The 19665-nt window shown below is 41.0% G+C and overlaps 1 long non-coding RNA gene across 1 annotated transcript; it reads right to left on the bottom strand.

The window, feature by feature from the left end:
* Positions 1–15388: 15388 nt before the first annotated feature.
* Positions 15389–19201, bottom strand: LOC132397082 (uncharacterized). Its single transcript, XR_009513264.1, has 3 exons — positions 18519–19201; positions 18017–18199; positions 15389–16196 (listed from the first exon to the last, which is right to left on the bottom strand). It is a non-coding gene; the product is annotated as an uncharacterized LOC132397082 (long non-coding RNA).
* Between the last annotated feature and the right edge of the window lie 464 nt (positions 19202–19665).

Genomic DNA, 19665 nt, shown 5'->3' with positions numbered 1-19665 from the left:
GCAGGCAGGCAATTCCAGGGCAAAAAGCAAAAAGGGCCACTTTTCAACATAATTGTATAAGGGCTAAGGGCTAAGAGTGTTGTAAAAACAAGCCTGAAGGCTTTGTGTGTCAATGCGAGGAGCATTCGTAACAAGGTGGATGAATTGAATGTGCAGATAGTTATTAATGAATATGATATAGTTGGGATCACAGACATGGCTTCAGGGTGACCAAGGACGGGAGCTCAACATCCAGGGATATTCAATATTCAGGAGGGATAGACAGGAAAGAAAAGGAGGTGGGGTAGCATTACTGGTTAGAGAGGAGATTAACGCAATAGAAAGGAAGGACATTAGCCTGGAAGATGTGGAATCGTTATGGGTAGAACTGCATAAGGGGCAGAAAATGCTGATGGGAGTTGTGTACAGGCCACCTAACAGTAGTAGTGAGGTTGGGGATGGCATTAAACAGGAAATTAGAAATGCGTGCAAAAAAGGAACAGTAGTTATAATGGGTAACTTCAATTTACAGATAGATTGGGTGAACCAAATTGGTAAGGGTGCTGAGGAAGAGGATTTCTTGGAATGTATGCGGGATGGTTTTCTGAACTCAACATGTCGAGGAACCAACTAGAGAGCAGGCCATTCTAGATTGGGTATTGAGCAATAAGGAAGGGTTAGTTAGCAATCTTGTTGTGTGAGACCCCTTGGGTAAGTGTGACCATAATATGGTGGAATTCTTCATTAAAATGGAGAGTGACATAGTTAATTCAGAAACAAAGGTTCTGAACTTAAAAAAGGGTAGCTTTGAAGTTATGAGACGTGAATTAGCTAAGATAGACTGGCAAATGATACTTAAAGGGTTGACGGTAGATATGCAATGGCAAGCATTTAAAGATTACATGGATGAACTACAACAATTGTTCATCCCAGTTTGGCAAAAGAATAAACCAGGGAAGGTAGTGCACCCGTGGCTGACAAGGGAAATTAGGGATATTATCAAGTCTAAAGAAGAAACATAAAATTAGCAAAAAAAAGTGGCACACCTGAGGACTGGGAGAAATTCAGAGACCAGCAGAGGAAGACAAAGGGCTTAATTAGGAAAGGGAAAAAAGATTATGAGAGAAAGCTGGCAGGGAACATAAAAACTGACTGTAAAAGCTTTTATAGATACGTGAAAAGAAAAAGTTTGGTCAAGACAAATGTAGGTCCTTAACAGTTAGAAACAGGTGAATTGATCATAGGGAACAAAGACATGGCAGACCAATTGAATAACTACTCTGGTTCTGTCTTCACTAAGGAGGACATAAATAATCTTCCAGAAATAGTAAGGGACCAAGGGTCTAGTGAAATGGAGGAACTGAGGGAAATACATGTTAGTAGGGAAGTGGTGTTAGGTAAATTGAAGGGATTAAAGGAAGATAAATCCCCAGGGCCAGATGGTCTGCATCCCAGAGTGCTTAAGGAAGTAGCCCAAGAAATAGTGGATGCATTAGTGATAATTTTTCAAAACTCCTTAGATTCTGGATTAGTTCCTGAGGATTGGAGGGTGGCTAATGTAACCCCACTTTTTAAAAAAGGAGGGAGAGAGAAACCATGGAATTATAGACCGGTTAGTCTGACATCGGTGGTGGGGAAAATGCTAGAGTCGGTTATCAAAGATGTGATAACAGCACATTTGGAAAGAGGTGACATCATCAGACAAAGTCAGCATGGATTTGTGAAAGGAAAATCATGTCTGACGAATCATATAGAATTTTTTGAAGATGTAACTAGTAGAGTGGATAGGGGAGAGCCAGTGGATGTGGTATATTTAGATTTTTCTAAAGGCTTTTGACAAGGTCCCACACAGGAGATTAGTGTGCAAACTTAAAGCACATGGTATTGGGGGTATGGTATTGATGTGGATAGAGAATGGGTTGGCAGACAGGAAGCAAAGAGTAGGAGTAAACGGGACCTTTGCGGAATGGCAGGCAGTGACTAGTGGGGTACCGCAAGGCTCAGTGCTGGGACCCCAGTTGTTTACAATATATATTAATGATTTAGACGAGGGAATTAAATGCAGGATCTCCAAGTTTGCAGATGACACGAAGCTGGGTGGCAGTGTTAGCTGTGAGGAGGATGCTCAGAGGATGCAGGGTGACTTGGATAGGTTAGGTAAGTGGGCAAATTCATGGCAGATGCAATTTAATGTGGATAAATGTGAAGTTATCCACTTTGGTTGCAAGAACCAGAAGACAGATTATTATCTGAATGGTGGCCGATTAGGAAAAGAGGAAATGCAACGAGACCTGGGTGTCATTGTACACCAGTCATTGAAGGTGAGCATGCAGGTACAGCAGGTGGTGAAAAAGGCAAATGGTATGTTGGCATTCATAGCAAAAGGATTTGAGTACAGGAGCAGGGAGGTTCTACTGCGGTTGTACAAGGCCTTGGTGAGACCGCATTGTGTGCAGTTTTGGTCCCCTAATCTGAGGAAAGACATTCTTGCCGTAGAGGGAGTACAGAGAAGGTTCACCAGATTGATTCCTGGGATGGCAGGACTTTCATATGAAGAAAGACTGGATCGACTAGGCTTATACTCACTGGGATTTAGAAGATTGAGGGGGGATCTTATTGAAAAGCATAAAATTCTAAAGGGATTGGACTGGCTAGATGCAGGAAGATTGTTTCCAATGTTGGGGAAGTCCAGAACGACGTGTCACAGTTTAAGGATAAAGGGGAAGCCTTTTAGGACCGAGATGAGGAAAAACTTCTTCACACAGAGAGTGGTGAATCTGTGGATTTCTCTGCCACAGGAAACAGTTGAGGCCAGTTCATTGACTATATTTAAGAGGAAGTTAGATATAGCCCTTATGACTAAAGGGATCAGGGGGTATGGAGAGAAAGCAGGTACAGGGTTTTGAGTTGGATGATCAGCCATGATCATACTGAATGGTGGTGCAGGCTCGAAGGGCCAAATGGCCTACTCCTGCACCTATTTTCTATGTTTACTCAATGTTAGTAAGACCAAGGAGCTGATTATAGACTTAAGGAAAAGGAAACCAGAGGTCCATGAGCCAGTTGTCATTGTAAGGTCAGAGGAGGAGAGGGTTAACAACTTTATATTCCTAGGTGTTTTTTTTTCAAAGAATCTGTCCGGGACCCAGCACGTAAGTGCAATTATGAAGAAAGCATGGCAGCACTTCTACTTCCTTAGGAGTTTGCAGAGATTCAGCATGTGATCTAAAACTTCGACAAACTTGCATAGATGTGTAGCGGAGAGTATACTGACTGGGTGCATCACAGCCTGGTAAGGAAACATCAATGCCCTTGAATGAAAAATCCTACAAAAAGTAGTGGATACAGCCCAGTACATCACGGGTAAAGCTCTCCCAACCATTGAACACATCTACATGAAATGCTGTTGCAGGAAAGCAGCATCCATCACCAGGGACCCCCCACTACTGTCTTCTCACTGCTGCTATCAGGAAGAGAGTACAAGAGCCTCAGGACTCGCACCACCAGGTTCAGAAACAGTTACTACCCCTCAACTATCAGGCTCTTAAATCAAAGGGGATAACTTCACTCAACTTCACCTGCCATCTAGGGTAATGTAGTTGATAAAAACATACATAATTCACAACAACCGAGATTGTTTTGGGGTTTCACTCTAAGAGGCTGGTTTGACGTAATGACATAGTTATGGAAAGGGATTTTACTGAGCTTTGTGTACAGTTTTTTGGAGTTCAATAAAAGAGTTGTATGCTTTTTTCTTAAACATAAAAAGCTTCATGTCATTTTATTTGCAAAAGCCTACATCCCATTTCTCTAAGAGTTATTGAACATTTCAGCCAATGCAGTTGCTTTGAAACTGCTGGAGTTTTTGGAAGCTAAGTACCATCATTTAGATTGTACAAACCAAGGCCCAGTTCATGCTACGAGAAATCATTGCTGACATCACCAAATTCTACTTTATGGTATCATCGCCTGGAAACCACATCAACTAGAACATCCACCTGAATACCGTTAATATCAATTACTGACAAATCACCTTTTACAGACTTTTGGGCTATTGGATTTATGCACACCAAACAGTTGCTCCCCTTCTCCGGCCTTGGCAATGCTAAGCAATCGGAGCTAATGGACAACAAGCTGAGACTCCTGGGAAAACTCCATCCTTGTTTTATTTTTAAAGAACTCTTCCTGCAGCAAATGCCTGATCAAGTTTGCATAGCCCTCACAAATGCACTTGTGAAGGACTATAGGGAACTTGCTAAAATGGCTGTTGATCTATGCTCAGCCAGGCAATGGTGTAGCATTCTGGCTGCTTTCTCTATCTCAAGAAGTTGGGTCAGCAGATGACACTGGATCTGTATTTTTTCCACACTCGCTTTGGTATGAACACTAAGAAGTGCCGACCACCTTGCTGCTTCGACAGTGCCAGCACATCGGGGTATCAGAGGTCTGTAAACACCATGGATTCCAGCTGCTAGGGTCGTCTACAGTTTATTCCAGATACTTTTCAGTGGAACATGGAAAGACTTGACATTCTATGCCATCTGAATAGCCCTTGGGCTTCCATCTGGTCTCTAAGTTCAATGATGGTTGCCACCCATGTGATGATTACCCGGTCCCACACATCCTATACTTTTCGGCAAGTTTAGCTGGGAAGTTAATTTTTTCCAAAGTCTATACAGTTAGGGGCTACCATTAGGTGCCTGTGTGATTGGAGGACTTTCCCAAAATGGCTCTGATAAGCCCATTTGGCATCTGAGTTTCTGCTGTTTGGGCTAAAAAAATGCGGCTCAGACTTTCAAACACCTGATAGACTCTGTATTAAAAGACTTATGTTTTTTTTTGTTCACCTGGATGTCATACGTATTGCCAGTGTGTTCAAATCTTCACTTGTATCTCATCTTCACACACTTTTTGAGCACTTAAGCTCACACAAGTTGACTAATAATCCTGTCAAATGCCAGTTTGGATTGTCAGCCAATGACTTTCATGGCCATTTGGTTGGTTGGAGGGAGGTGTGTGGCAGCCACTCACCTTCTTCAGCCGGCACCTCTATCCTCCTGAAAGGAAGCACAGCACGTTTGACCATGAGCTTCTCGGTCTCTATCTGGCTGTCTGCCATTTTTGTTTTCTTTTGGAGGGTTGCCATTTCACAGCATCCATTGACCACAAATCTCTTAACCATAGAACGATAGAACATTACAGCACAGAAACAGGCCTTTTGGCTCTTCTTGGCTGTGCTGAACCATTTTTCTGCCTAGTCCCACTGACCTGCACCTGGGCCTTATCCCTCCAAACCACTCTCATCCATATACCTGTCCAAGTTTTTCTTAAATGTCAAAAGTGAGCCCGCATTCACCACTTCTTCTGGCAGCTCATTCCATACTCCCACCACTCTGTGCATGAAGAAGCCCCCCCAATGTTCCTTTAAACTTTTCCCCCTCCACCCTTAACCCATGACCTCTGGTTTTTTTCTCCCCTGGCCTCAGTGGAAAAAGCCTGCTTGCATTCACTCTATCTATACCCATCATAATTTTATACTCCTCTATCAAATCACCCCTCATTCTCCTACGCTCCAGGGAATAAAGTCCTAACCTATTCAACCTTTCTCTGTAACTCAGTTTCTCAAGTCCTGGCAACATCCTTGTAAACCTTTTCTGCACTCTTTCAACCTTATTAATATCCTTCCTGTAATTAGGTGACCAAAACTGCACACAATACTCCAAATCCGATCTCACCAATGTCTTATACAACCTCACCATTACATTCCAACTCTTATACTCAATACTTTGATTTATAAAGGCCAATATTCCAAAAGCTTTCTTTACAACCCTATCTACTTGTGAAGCCACTTTTAGGGAATTTTGTATCTGTACTCCCAGATCCCTCTGTTCTACTGCACTCCTCAGTGTCCTACCATTTACCTTGTATGTTCTACCTTGGTTTGACCTTCCAAAGTGCAATACCTCACACTTGTCCACATTAAACTCCATCTGCCATTTTTCAGCCCATTCCTCCAGCTGGTCCAAATCCCTCTGCAAGCTTTGAAAACCTTCCTCTGTCCACTACACCTCCAATCTTTGTATCATCAGCAAATTTGCTGATCCAATTTGCCACATTATCATCCAGATCATTGATATAGATGACAAATAACAATGGACCCAGCACTGATCCCTGTGGCACACCACTAATCACAGGCCTCCACTCAGAGTAGCAATCCTGCACTACCACTCTCTGGCTTCTTCCATTAAGCCAATGTCTAATCCAATTTACTACCTCTCCATGTATACCTAGCGACTGAATCTTCCTAACAAACCTCCCATGCGGGACTTTGTCAAAGGCCTTACTAAAGTCCATGTATACAACATCCACTGCCTTCCCTTCACCCACTTTCCTGGTAACTTCCTCGAAAAACTCTAATAGATTGGTTAAACATGACCTACCACGCACAAAGCCATGCTGACTTTTTCTAATAAGTCCCTGTCTATCCAAATACTTGTAGATCCTATCTCTTAGTATTCCTTCCGATAATTTACCTACTACCAATGTCAAATTTACCAGCCTATAATTTCCTGGCTTACTTTTTGAGCCTTTTTTAAACAACGGAACTACATGAGCTATCCTCCAATCCTCCGGCACCTGACCTGCGGATATCGACATTTTAAATATTTCTGCCAGGTCCCCTGCAATTTCAACACTAGTCTCCTTCAAGGTCCAAGGGACTACCCTGTCAGGTCCTGGGGATTTATCTACTCTGATTTGCCTCAAAACATCAAGCACCTCCTCTTCTTTAATCTGTATAAGTTCCATGACCTCTCTACTTGTTTGCCTTGTATCCATAGACTCCATTCCAGTTTCCTTAGATACAAAAAATCAGATACAAAAAATCCATTTAATATCTCTCCCATTTCTTTTGGTTCCATACATAGCCGACCACTCTGATCTTCAAGAGGACCAATCTTATCCCTTACTATCCTTTTGCTCTTAACATACCTGTAGAAGCTCTTAGGATTATCCTTCACTTTGACTGCCAAAGCAACCTCATGTCTTCTTTTAGCCCTCTTGATTTCTTTCCTAAGTATTTTCTTACTGTTGCCTATACATGTTACATGTTATACATCTCTCTCTTCTTCTTTATCAGAGTTCCAACATCTCTCGAGAACCAAGGTTCCTTATTCTTATTCATTTTGCCTTTAACCCTGACCAGAACATACAAACTCTGCACTCTCAAAATTTCTCAAAATGTGGTCATACCTTTCCTGTTTCTCAGCTCCATCCATATGACCTCAGTAGACAAGCCCTCTAATCTGTCCTGCCGAAGCACTGCTGTAGTATTTTCCCCGACTAGCAAAGCCACCCCCCCCCCCCCACCCTTCATCCCTCTGTCTCTGTCACATCTGAAACATCAGAACCCTGGAACATTAAGCTGCCCAGTCCTGCCCCTCCTGTAGCCAAGTTTCAGTAATGGCTATGATGTCATAATTCCACATGTCAATCCAGGCTCTCAGCTCTTCTGCCTTTCCCACAATACTCCTCACATTGAAATATACACACCTCAGAAGATTATTACCACCACACCCAACCTTATTATTTGTGACTTTGCATGAACTAACATAATTTATTTTTGCCCCCGTTCTACTATCTACTCTAGCAGTCTGGTTCCCATCCCCCTGCAAATCTATTTTAAACCCTCCCCAATAACACTAGCAAACCTCCCTGCAAGTATATTGGTCCCCTTGTAGTTCAGGTGCAACCCTTCTCTCTTGTACAGGTCCCACCCGACCCAGAAGTGATCCCAATGACCTAGAAATCTGAAACCCTGCCCCCTACACCAGTTTCTCAACCATGTGTTCATCTGCCAGAGCATCCTTCTCTTACCCTCACTGGCACGTGGCACAGGCAGCAATCCAGAGATTACTACCCTTGAGGTCCTGTTTTTCAACTTCCTACCAAGCTCTCTGTACTCACTCTTCAGGACCTCCTAACCCTTTCTACCTATGTCATTGTACCACGACATCTGGCTGATCACCCTCCCACTTCAGAATGCTGTGCACGCGATCAGAGACATCCCTGACCCTGGCACCCAGGAGGCAACAAACCATCCAGGAGTCTCTGTCATGACCACAGAATCTCCTGTCTGTACCCCTGACTATGGAGTCCCCTATCACTACTGCTCTCCTCTTCTTCCTCCCTCCCTTCTGCACTGCAGAACCAGACTCAGTGCCAGAGATCCAGCTGCCACAGCTTGTCCAAGGTAAGCCATCTCCCCCAACAGTATCCAAATCAGTATACCTGTTTTGGAGGGGAATAGCCACAGGGGAACCCTGCACTACCTGCCCTTTCCCCTTCTCTCACCTGACGGAAACCCAATTACCTGTGCCCTGTTCCTTAGGTGTAACTACCTCCCGGAAGCCACTATCTATAACTGCTCAGTCTCCTGAATGATCCGGAGGTCATCCAGCTCCTGCTCCAGTTCCCTAACACAGTCTGTTAGGAGCTGCAGCTGGATGCACTTCTTGCAGGTATCGTTGTCAGGGACACCAGAGGTCTCCCTGACTTCCCAAATCCTGCAAGAGGAGCATTCCAACATCCTGCCTGGCATATTCTCTAGTCTGAACAAAAAAAAAGAAAACAGAAACTTACCGGAACCTACCCTCGCCTCTGCCTATTTCTTGCTGAAGCCTGATTGAGCCAAAGACGTCCCACTCCGACTCAGTCCACTCCACTCTTGTGCATGCAATGGGCAAAATATCAGTTTACAACTGATATATAACATATCAAGAGGAAAAATAATGCCATGGCTGTTTGCCTCTCATGTCCAGCCATTGACGCCATACACATAGGAGTTGACTATTCTGGCATAATGGCTGATCAAGCTACTGACCCAGAGGTCCAGGCTTGTGGAACAGCAGTCAAGAGCCTGCGGAGGCTGTCATCAAATTCAGGGAAACTGGGATTTCTCTCTTATGCGATGTCTCAAACAGTTGCTCTCACCCCATCATGCCTGCAAACTGGAGGTAGACTGTTCTTGACTCCATACATGGTCTCTCAGATTCGGGCAGGAAGACCTCACAGAAAATGGATGCACCAAAGTTTGTGCAACATGGCCTTAGGAAGGAGGTGAGTGATTGGACTGCAGCCTGCGTGGAGCGCCAGCAGGCAAAAGTTAACTGTCATATACAGCTGCCATTGACACCTTTTGAGGTCCCTGAGTGATGGTTTGACCTTGTTAATGTGAACCTGTTGACCCTCTTTCCCCCCCTGCAGTTTCACGCACCTCCTTACCATGGTGGACTGTACAACCAGTTCAGCAGAGGTAATTCCTTTTGTATTGATGACTGCCACAGATATAGCTCAGGCATTTATCAGCACCCGGGTTGCTCAGTTTGGCACCCCATCCGATATTTCCTTTGAACACAATCCCCGATTTATATCAGAACTCTTTATGTTTCATCTCCGTCTAAATGTGCAATGTGCAATCATAGTAATTTATAATAAACAGAACAGTCAATATAACACAGAATACACTCAAATTAGCGTGAGTTAATCAGTCTGATGGCCTGGTGGAAGGAGCTGTCCTGGTACCTATTGGTCCTGGCTTTTATGCTGCGGTACCATTTTCTGGATGGTAGCAGCTGGAATAGATTGTGGTTGGGGTGTCTCGGGTCCCCAATGATCCTTCGGGCCCTTTTTACACACCTGTCTTTGTAAATGTGCTGAATCATGAGAAGTTCACAACTACAGATGCGTTGGGCAGATGCATTCGCACCACTCTCTGCAGAATCCTGTGATTGAGGGAGGTACATTTTCCATACCAGGCAGCGATGCAGCCAGTCAGGATGCTCTCAACTGTGCCTCTGTAGAAAGTTCTTAGAATTTGGCAGCCCATACCAAACTTCCTCAACCGTCTGAGGTGAAAGAGGCACTGTTGTGCCTTTTTCACCACTCAACTTCTAGTAAGGCATTTGATGAGGTTCCCATGGTAGGCTCATTGAGAAAGTCAGGAGGCATGGGATCCAGGGAAACTTGGCTGTGTGGATTCGGAAATGGCTTGCCCTAGAAGGCAAAGAATGGTTGTAGAGGGAGTGTATTTTGCCTGGAGGTGACCGGTGGTGTTCTGCAGGGATCTGTTCTGAGATCTCTGTGATTTTTATAAATGACTTGGATAAGGAGGTGGAAGGGTGGATTGGTAAGTTCACAGATGACATAAAGGTTTGTGGACAGTGTAGAAAGTTGTAGGTTGCAATGAGGTGTTGTTAGGACACAGAAGGGATGAGAAGTGGCAGATGGAGTTCAGTCCGGAAAAGTGTGATGTGATTCATTTTGGAAGTTTGAATTTGAAGGCAGAGTGCAGAGTTAATGGCAGGATTGTTAGTAGTGAGGAGGAACAGATGAATCTTGGGCTCCTTGTCCCTGGATCCCCCAAATTTGCCACACAAATTGATAAGAGTTGTTAAGAACACATGTGGTTATTGACCTTCATTTGTGAGGGGAATGTGTTCAATAGTCATGAAATAATGTTGCAGCTCTAAAAAACTGGTTAGACCAACTTGGAATGTTATGTTTGGTTCTGGTAGCCTCATTAAAAGAAGCTTTAGAGAAGCTGCAGAGGGGATTTACCAGGATTCTGCGTGGATCGTAGAGCATGTTTTTTGAAGACAGGTTGAGTGAGTTAGGGATTTTCTCTTTGCAGAGAAGGAAGTTGAGAGATGACTTGATAGAGGGATATAAGATGATAAGAGACATGGATTGAGTGAACAGTCTGTGACTTTTTCCTGGGGAGGGTCATGATTTTAAAGTAATTGGAGAAAAGTACAAGGGGATGTCAGAGGTATGTTTTTCACATAGAAATCGGTGGGTGCATGGAAGACGCTGACAGTGGTGGTGGTAGAGGCAGACACATTAGATAGCTGCATGGATTATAGAAAAATGGAGAGTTATATAAGAGAGAAGGGTAAGATTGTTCTTAGAGTAGGTTAAAATGTCGGTTCACCCTATTGGCCGAAAGACCTGTACTGTGCTGTAATGTTTGATGTTTATGTTCTAAAATTTGGTCCTGCACCTCCTAGCTCACCACAATCTGAGGATCTGATCATTCCCTTCCAAATGAAGCAGAGATTCACACGCACCTCCACTAACCTCGTCTACTGCTCTTGACGTTGCCTCTTCTATATCTGCAAGACCAAGTGCAGATGAAGCTGCCAGTTTGCTGAGTGCCTGTGCCCAGTCCATAGTAGAAACATAAAAAATGTAATGGCTGTCTTGAGCTTCCAGTTTTATGCCATTTCAATTCTCTTCCACATTCTCACAGTTTCTATCCATCCTCAGCTTTCTCCACTCTCAGGGTAAGGTTCAAAGCAAACCAGAACAACTCCTCATAATCCACAACCAAATTGTATGAACACTGAGTTTTCCAATTTTAGGTAACCCTTACCTCCTGTGTTTTTTTGCCCTCTCCTCCCTTCCAATCCACCTCCAGTACTCATATTTGTGTTCCTTTTCTCATACCCACCACCCTACACAGCACTCCAGTACTTATATTTGTTCCCTTCCCCCTTCTGGTTGCATCCAGCTACTATCCACACACTTCACCCACTGCATTCCTTCCCCATTGGCTGTTCACTTCTTTAATGGTTCCAATTATTTTCTTCATTACTTTTGTGTTTCTGCTTATCTCTCTCCACCTTCACCCTAACTCCCTCACCTTACTTCTACCTCCATGCATCATCCATCTGTCTATGTCTCCCAATTCCACCTTTCCCCTTCTGACCTCAACTGGCCACTATTCTTCATGTCTATTCTTCTCCTCACTATTCAGCCATCTCCTCACTCTTGTCTTATCATTTCCCCTATCCTGTTTATACTGGCTATCTCCCCTCTCCACTCTCAGTCCTGATGCAGGGTCTCATTCTGAAATATCGCCCATCCCTTCCCCCTCCCCCACATACAGCTGCTCAACCCATCGACTTCTTCCAGCAGTTTGTATTTCCTTGCTCTAAGTTCCAACATCTGCAGTCTCTTGGGTCTCCAATTGTTTGATTTCTTTTGTATAGCCTTCTAAAGAACTCCCACTTACTCAGTGTTTTGCTATCCAAGGTAGCAGTAATAACATTTTCACAGCATATAACCATATAAATATATTCCATATATTTGGAAGGTATCTTTGATCAGGACCAACAGATCGCTGTAGTTACATAATAATGGTCATTTTCATTCCTGCACCCTCTGCTTGACCAGTAAATATCACGCTGGTCATCTCTGATTTCTACCACAAGAAATCTCCAATAAATCTGAGTTCCATCGTTCATTGAGGAATATTTATTATCTGGAAATATAAGGGATTGTCAAAATTGTTTATGTTCTTAGACTTCAGGATTCACAGAACTTGAGGGATACCCTGGCAGACACTGTTCTCATTGAGAACTATTTGTATATACTGTACACTGCTCTTTGAAATTGTTACTCAATAAAATATGTTTTAAACTGAAAAGCTAAGAGTATTAAAAAAGTAACCTTGTGCAATTGGCAATTACTTTGTGCAATTAATTGGCTTTACTGTTTATAAAAATTGGAACTAAATCTTTCAAGAGAAGTTCTATACTATTTTTTATACTCATGCAGCATTCTGACTGCATCACTATCTGGTATGGAGGAGGGGGTACTACTGCATAGGGTCAAAATAAGCTGCTGAGAGTGGTAAAATTAGTCAGCTCCATCATGTGTACCAGCCTCTGAAGTATCCAAAACATCTTCAAGGAGCAATGCCTCAGAAAGGTGGCATTCATCATTAAAGACTCCCACCAGCCAGGGCATGTCCTCTTCTCACTGTTACCATCAGTAAGGAGGTACAGAGGCCAGAAGGCACACACTCAGCAATTCAGGAACAGCTTCTTTCCCTCTAGCAACCAATTTCTAATTGGACGTTGAATCTGTGAATACTACCTCACTATATTTTTTTAGGTTTCTGTTTTTGCACTACTTATTTTAATTTAACTACTTAATACACTTACTGTATTTCAGTTTTTTCTATATTTATCAAGTATTTCATTGTACTGCTGTTGCAAGATAATAAATTTCTCAACATATGCAGGTGATATTAAACCAGATTCTGTTTCTGATTTTCTTAAATAAATTATGTCATATATCTTACAATGGCAGTCAAGTCAAAATAATTTTATACATTGTGTTTAACCAATCTATATCACACATTTCAAAGGTACAATTTATTTTTTTTGTAATTTATTTTTTATTGAAGTTGATCATCAAACCAAACATTTCCATAAGATGTATTTCAGACATTGTACATATATATCATATAATCATATATATCACAAATCTCCACATAGTATTTATCTGAGGTATACACTTATGGAAAAGAGTGGAAAGAAAAAACAAGCAAAAGGAAAACACTATGTACAAGTAGGGAGTGATCTTTTTTTTTTACAACATATTCATTGATTTGTGAGAATAAAATCAGGCCTATGAGGCATTATGTAGTTAAACCATTTTTCCCAGTATGAATCAAATTGTTCCAGCTTATGATTAACAGATGCTGTTATCTTCTCCATTTTGTAAATGCCCATTGTAATTTCCATCCATGTATTTAAAGTTGGGCTCTCCTGTGATAACCATTTCCTAGTAAGAGTCTTTTTACCAGCCACCAACAGTATATTCATTAAATGTTTATCTCTTTCAACCATTCTTGAGGTATATATCCAAAATATATGGTCTTATACTCTAAGAGTATTTCACATTTTCACATTTAAAGATGTCTTGTAGGGCATTGTGTATCCCCCTCCAATAGTTTTTGATAACAGGGCAGTCCCAAAAATATAATAATGATTTGCATTTTGATTTCCACAATTTCTCCAGCAAACAGGGAGGTTACTATCATAATGGGATTTCTGAGAGGGCGTAATAAAATATCTTATCAAATTTTTCCATCCAAACTCCCTCCATTTCTGTGAACTGGTACACTTTCATTGATACCTCCATATTGTTGTCCATTCTTCCTCAGATATAATTATCCCTCCTTCCTTCTCCCATTTTGTTTTAATGTATGAAGTTGAATGTGTTTTAAGATTTGACAACCCCTTATACATGCTTGAGATGATTCTACTACCATTATCTGAATTATATGCTTTCTAAATAGCTCTATCAAGCATGTACTTGCCTTGGTTACATTTTTAAGCATCTTATTAACATATTGTCACATCTGTAAATACTGATAGAAATCTTGTTTTTCTAATAAGTGTTTCTCTTTAAGCATTTCAAAACTGGACAGTGTTCCTTCTTTCATTATGTTGCAAAGAACTGTTATTCCTTTAGCTGTCCAGTCCTTAAATCTACCATCCAATTTATTTGGTGTAAAATCCGAGTCATATGCACACCATTTAAGAATTGCAATATCTCCCTCTAGATTATATTCTTTATAGTAGTTTTCCATATTTTAAGAGTCAATTTCACCCATGGGTTATCAATAGTATTTATGTACCTTTGCAGGTTGTTATCAGCCAAAATTGCTTGTATGGGGATAGAAAGTACCCGCTCCTCAATGTTTTTCCATTGAGTGTCTTATGAGGGGTTGCACCAAAATATCACAGCTCTCAATTGTGCTGCAAAATAATAATCTCTAAGAGAAGGTAGGCCACACAACCCCTTTTCCTTTGCTAATTGCAAAGTTTTGAGATGAACTCTAGGCCTTTTACCCTGCCAAATGTACCTTGACAGCATCTTGTTCCATTCATTGAATTGATTTTGATTAATCTCTATTGGTAGGGCCTGAAAGAGATATAACAGTCTGGGCAGTATATTCATTTTAATAGACTCAATCCTTGAACTGAGACTGAAAAAAAGGGATCAGGTTCCATCCTGCCACATCTTCCTTAAATTTTTTATATAAATGTTGATAATTACATTCTGATAATTTTGCCAAATCTTTTGGCATAATGATGCCCAAATATTTGAAAGACTCTGTGTGCCATGCTCAGGGGTATCTACTTTCAATTTCTCTTGGTGGGCTATAGTAATATGAAAGTAATTGGGTTTTATCTATGTTGATCTTGTATCCTGATAATTGACCATATTGTTCAAAGAATTGCATCAATTTAGGTAAAGAGTATGTTGGTTGCCCTAGATAGATCAAAATGTCATCCACATAATTTATGCTCTGTCCCTTTACTAGTAATTCCCCTGATATCTTCATTTTGTCTGATGTATTGAGCTAATGGTTCCAGATATAACGTGAAGAATAGCGGTGACCATGCATAACCCTGTCTTGTGCCCCTTTCTAGGGTAAGACTATTTGATAAATATCCATTGATTTTAATCCTAGCAGTAGGATTGTCATATAGCATCTGTATAGTTTTAATAATTGTGTCTTGGAAACCAAATCTATTGTTACGTATCCCGTAACTGGATAACTTACCAGCAAAGATAGAGAGGTCCGTTGAAGTCTGATGTCACTATTTTCAAACGTTTTTATTTATAAAGGGGCACAAAAGTAAGGTTAATACAAACATTCAGATAATGCATGTCATCAATACTCAATCTAAAGCGCGGGTATAGTAATAATCATCATTAAGAAGTAATCTCGGCTGTTGTCTAGGGGATAATATTTTTGTCCATTGGAAATATAAAAGTCACTCAGAAGTCTGCAGACTTTAGCCTTTCAGGGAATCGTTGGGTTTCACGTGTTTTAGAGGGATCGGTGAAAAACGAAAAAAAACTTGCCTGGGTCTTTATGAAGCCACTTCGTAAAATCAGGGGAACGTTGTTTCCCCGTTGTTAGTTCGAAGTCCTTCTCGGTATTATCAGCCACCCGCTCCCCAGGCAAAGGAGTTAGGAGCGCACGTGGCATTGAGTGGCTTCCAGCCACGGGAGCACTGAGTGAGGGTGTCCTTCTGGTGCGTTGCTGGGGTACTGCCTCCTGCAGTCCCCTTTTATCTTGACTTGCAGAGTTGTAGGTGTCCATCAAAGTAGGGTGATGCAATCCCCACCCCCACATTGCCCGAGGGTGTCCATATCCATGGTAGCTGTCACGTAGCAGGGACATGCACGTCACACAGGTGCCTCTAAGAACAATGGCCAAAACCGTTGCATTGTCTCTCACTTCCGAGACCCGAATTAATAGCGATCTTGCGATTCTCCGGAAGGAGGGGGCTGCTCCCGCTCCTTCGGCCCCTCAGAGCTATGGTACGTTCATAACACTATGTAAAACTCTGTAAAGAAAATTCCAATTAACTGAATCAAATGCTTTTTCAGCGTCCACACTTATCACTATTGCTTTGATTTTATTTTTTTTGTATATGATCCATATTGTGAAGTGTCCTTGGTATATTGTCTTGTGTCTGGTGTTGTCGTATAAAACCTGTCTGATCATTACATATCAGTATGGGTAGAAACTCCTCTAATCATTTGGCCATGATGGAGGTAAATAATCTATAATCTACATCAAGAACGGATATTGGTCTAAATGACCCACATTCCATTTTATCCTTGCCTTCTTTCGGTATAGCTGAGATTATCGCTTCCTTCCAACTGGGTGGCATTTGTGCCTTTTTTAGAGCCCAGTTCAGTGTGGGGAGTAAAACAGGAATTAACTCATCTTTATATTCTTTGTACCACTCTGCCGTATACCCATCTGATCCTGGTGACTTGCTTAATTTAAGCCTACTAATTGCAGCTTTTAATTCAACTTCAGTTATGTCAGCAGTCATCCTTCTATTTTGTTCTTCACTTAAAGTGGGTAACTAGAGAATTCAAGAAGGTGTCGATTTGGGTTATGCTTCCCCTGGAACTTTGGAATATAGAGTTTTGTAAAACACTTCAAAAGCTTCTTGAATTTCACTTAGCTTATTTTTTTTATCATTTTCGTTCTTGGGTCCCTAATTCTATGAATTGTATTTTCTGCTATCTTTTTTTTCAGTTTCCATGCCAGTATTTCGATCCACTTTCATAATGTCTCTGTTTCAGAAACATTATATTTTTCCTGATTTCTTGCATAGCCAAACTATTAATTCATTCCTAATTCTTTTAATTTCCCATAATGTATCCTGTGCCAAATTCTATTTGTGTTTTTTCTCTAGTTCCTTCAGCCTATTTTGTAATTCCCCTGATGTTTTATTCCTTATTTTTTTCTTATATGAAGATATCGCTATAATTTTCCCTCTTAAGACCACCTTCAGAGTATCCTATAAATTGGGTGGTGAAACCTCTCCATTATCATTAAATTCTAAGTAGAGACCAATTTCTTTTTTAATTTGTTCCTTAAAGTACGGATCATCGAGTAGACTTGAATTTAGTTTCCAAATAGTATTCTTTGGTCGTAGGTCAAAATCAACAGATAAATATATAGGTGCATGGTCATTTACATCTGTTGTCCCAATTCCACAGGTGTTTATTTTGTCTTTGTCTTTTCCAAATGTTATGAAATAGTCTATTCTTGTATATACAGAATGGGGAGCAGAATAATGAGTGTAATCCCTTCTGTCAGGGAAAAGGTCCCTCCATATATCAATTAAACCAACATCCTCAAAAAGTGCATTAACTTTCTTATGTGAAGATTTTGTTTCATAGGTTTTTCTGTTGGAAGAGTCTAAGTTTGGTTGTAATCGTAAATTTAAGTCTCCCCCACATGTCAGGAGACCTTCTGTTTCCGTTACCAAAATATCAGTAATTTTCTGAAAGAAACCAATATCACTTCCTGGGGGTGCGTATATATTCAATAGAGTAACTGGATTTCTGTCTATTTCCCCCTTAGCAGAATATATCTGCCCACTTTATCTCCCATTTTGAATACTTTTTCAAAATTTAGCTTACTTGAGATAAGAAGAGCAACTCTTCTCCTATGTCCTGATTTATATGAGGAGAAAAACAGATTAGTGAAGCCCATTCTCTTTAGTTTTTTATGCTCATTATCACTTAAATGAGTTTCCTGTAAATATACTACATGGGCTTGTTCTTTTTTCATTTTGGATAAAATTTTCTTATGTTTGATTGGATTTAATAGCTCATTGACGTTAAAGGAAATGAATTTTACCTTGTCCTTAGCCATCTGTTTTAATCTGTCAATGTATCCAGCCACCAAGCAAGAAGCAAAGCCGAGGATTTTTCCGATCGCACAGTAGCAGTGGCAGCGAAACAGGCATTTCAAAAGTTTCACCAGATGTTCTTCTGTGCTTCACACGTCCATCTCCATCAAATCAGGATTGTAGACGGCATCCTACCTGACAGATTACAGATATTCATTCCGAAGTGGCCGCTGCGTTGCGCCACGATATGTAGCAAGCTGTTTTTATATATACACACACACACACACACACACCACATATATATACATATATATATTACATACATACACATATATATATATATATATATATATCTGCATTTTGGTGAGGAAAAAGGAGTAAGTGAATGAATAATGAATAACAGCTAAGTAATATAAAATCCACATTATAATAAGTATTTCTTGAGATAAGTATATCACAGTGTACTTTTGCTTCTGTTTAGCTTCTCAACATTTTTAAAGTTAGCCAAACCTTATGGCTCTTCTGAAGGGGGTGAGGACAGCCTTTGGGAAACTCCCGGTCTCTTCCTGATATACTTCTCTCGGCCTCCTCCCGTCTCCTGCCTTCTCGATTCTCGCACTATTTCCCAAGTGGAGTGGGATAATTCCTCTGCCAGGCATTACCTCGGTTTGGTCATGCTGACGGGCAACCCTCTGGCCTTCATGTCTGTAGTTGTCTCTTCCACTGTCTGGTACAACGACGTCCTGTCGTCATAAAACACTCAAAGTTTAGCAGGGTACGGAATTTGAAATCTAATCTTTTTTTGCTTTAGTACTCGCTTAACTTCAGAGTATTCTTTACGTTTCTGCAGGACCGCGGGGGAGGGGGGGTAATCTTGGTCGAAATATATTAATTTATCATCTAAAAACACTCTCTTCTTACCCCAAGCCCTTCATAGAATCTCTGCCTTGGTGCTGTACCAAAGGAATTTAATTATTATTGAACATGGCTTCTCAATTCGAGTCTCTGCCACCTCTATTTTTTGATTGACATTGGCGAGCTCTGACTTAATATCATGTAGCTGCTGCTTTATTTCTTTCTGAAACTCCCTTATCTCTTTCAGAATTTTGATCATATTCGCCACTTCGCCTGAACGAGGCCCAGCGCCAGCCTCACTAGCACGCGGTCGGGTAGGAGAGGCACTCGCTGCACTCCTCTCGACCACAGGCTCCGCAGTGTCACTTATTTTTTTTTGTAATTTATTTTTTTATTGAAGTTCATTATCAAACAAACATTTCCATAAGATGTATTTCAGACATTGTATATATATATCATATAATTATATGTATCACAAATCTCCACAAAGTATTTATCTGAAGTATACACTTATAGAAAAGAGTGGAAAGAAAATACAAGCAAAAGGAAAGAGCTATGTACAAGTAGGGAGTAATTTTTTTTTACAACAGATTCATTGATTTGTGAAAATAAATTTTATTTCCGTTCATTTTCCCCATTCTTGCCCCTCTTTTCAGTTCAAATATTTTTCGAAAAGTACTATATTTGATGGGTTAACGGGGCATAATACGCGTTTTTCCGGAGGAGGTAGTGACTTAAGCTGCCATTCTCAACGATGACGTCACCGGAAACCTCCAAAGGTACAATTAATGTCAGGAAAATG

This window comes from Hypanus sabinus, chromosome 7 (assembly GCF_030144855.1).
Source record: "Hypanus sabinus isolate sHypSab1 chromosome 7, sHypSab1.hap1, whole genome shotgun sequence".
NCBI lineage: Eukaryota > Metazoa > Chordata > Chondrichthyes > Myliobatiformes > Dasyatidae > Hypanus > Hypanus sabinus.
Note: the sequence above shows the minus strand (reverse complement) of the source record. Positions and strands in the feature narration are given on the sequence as shown.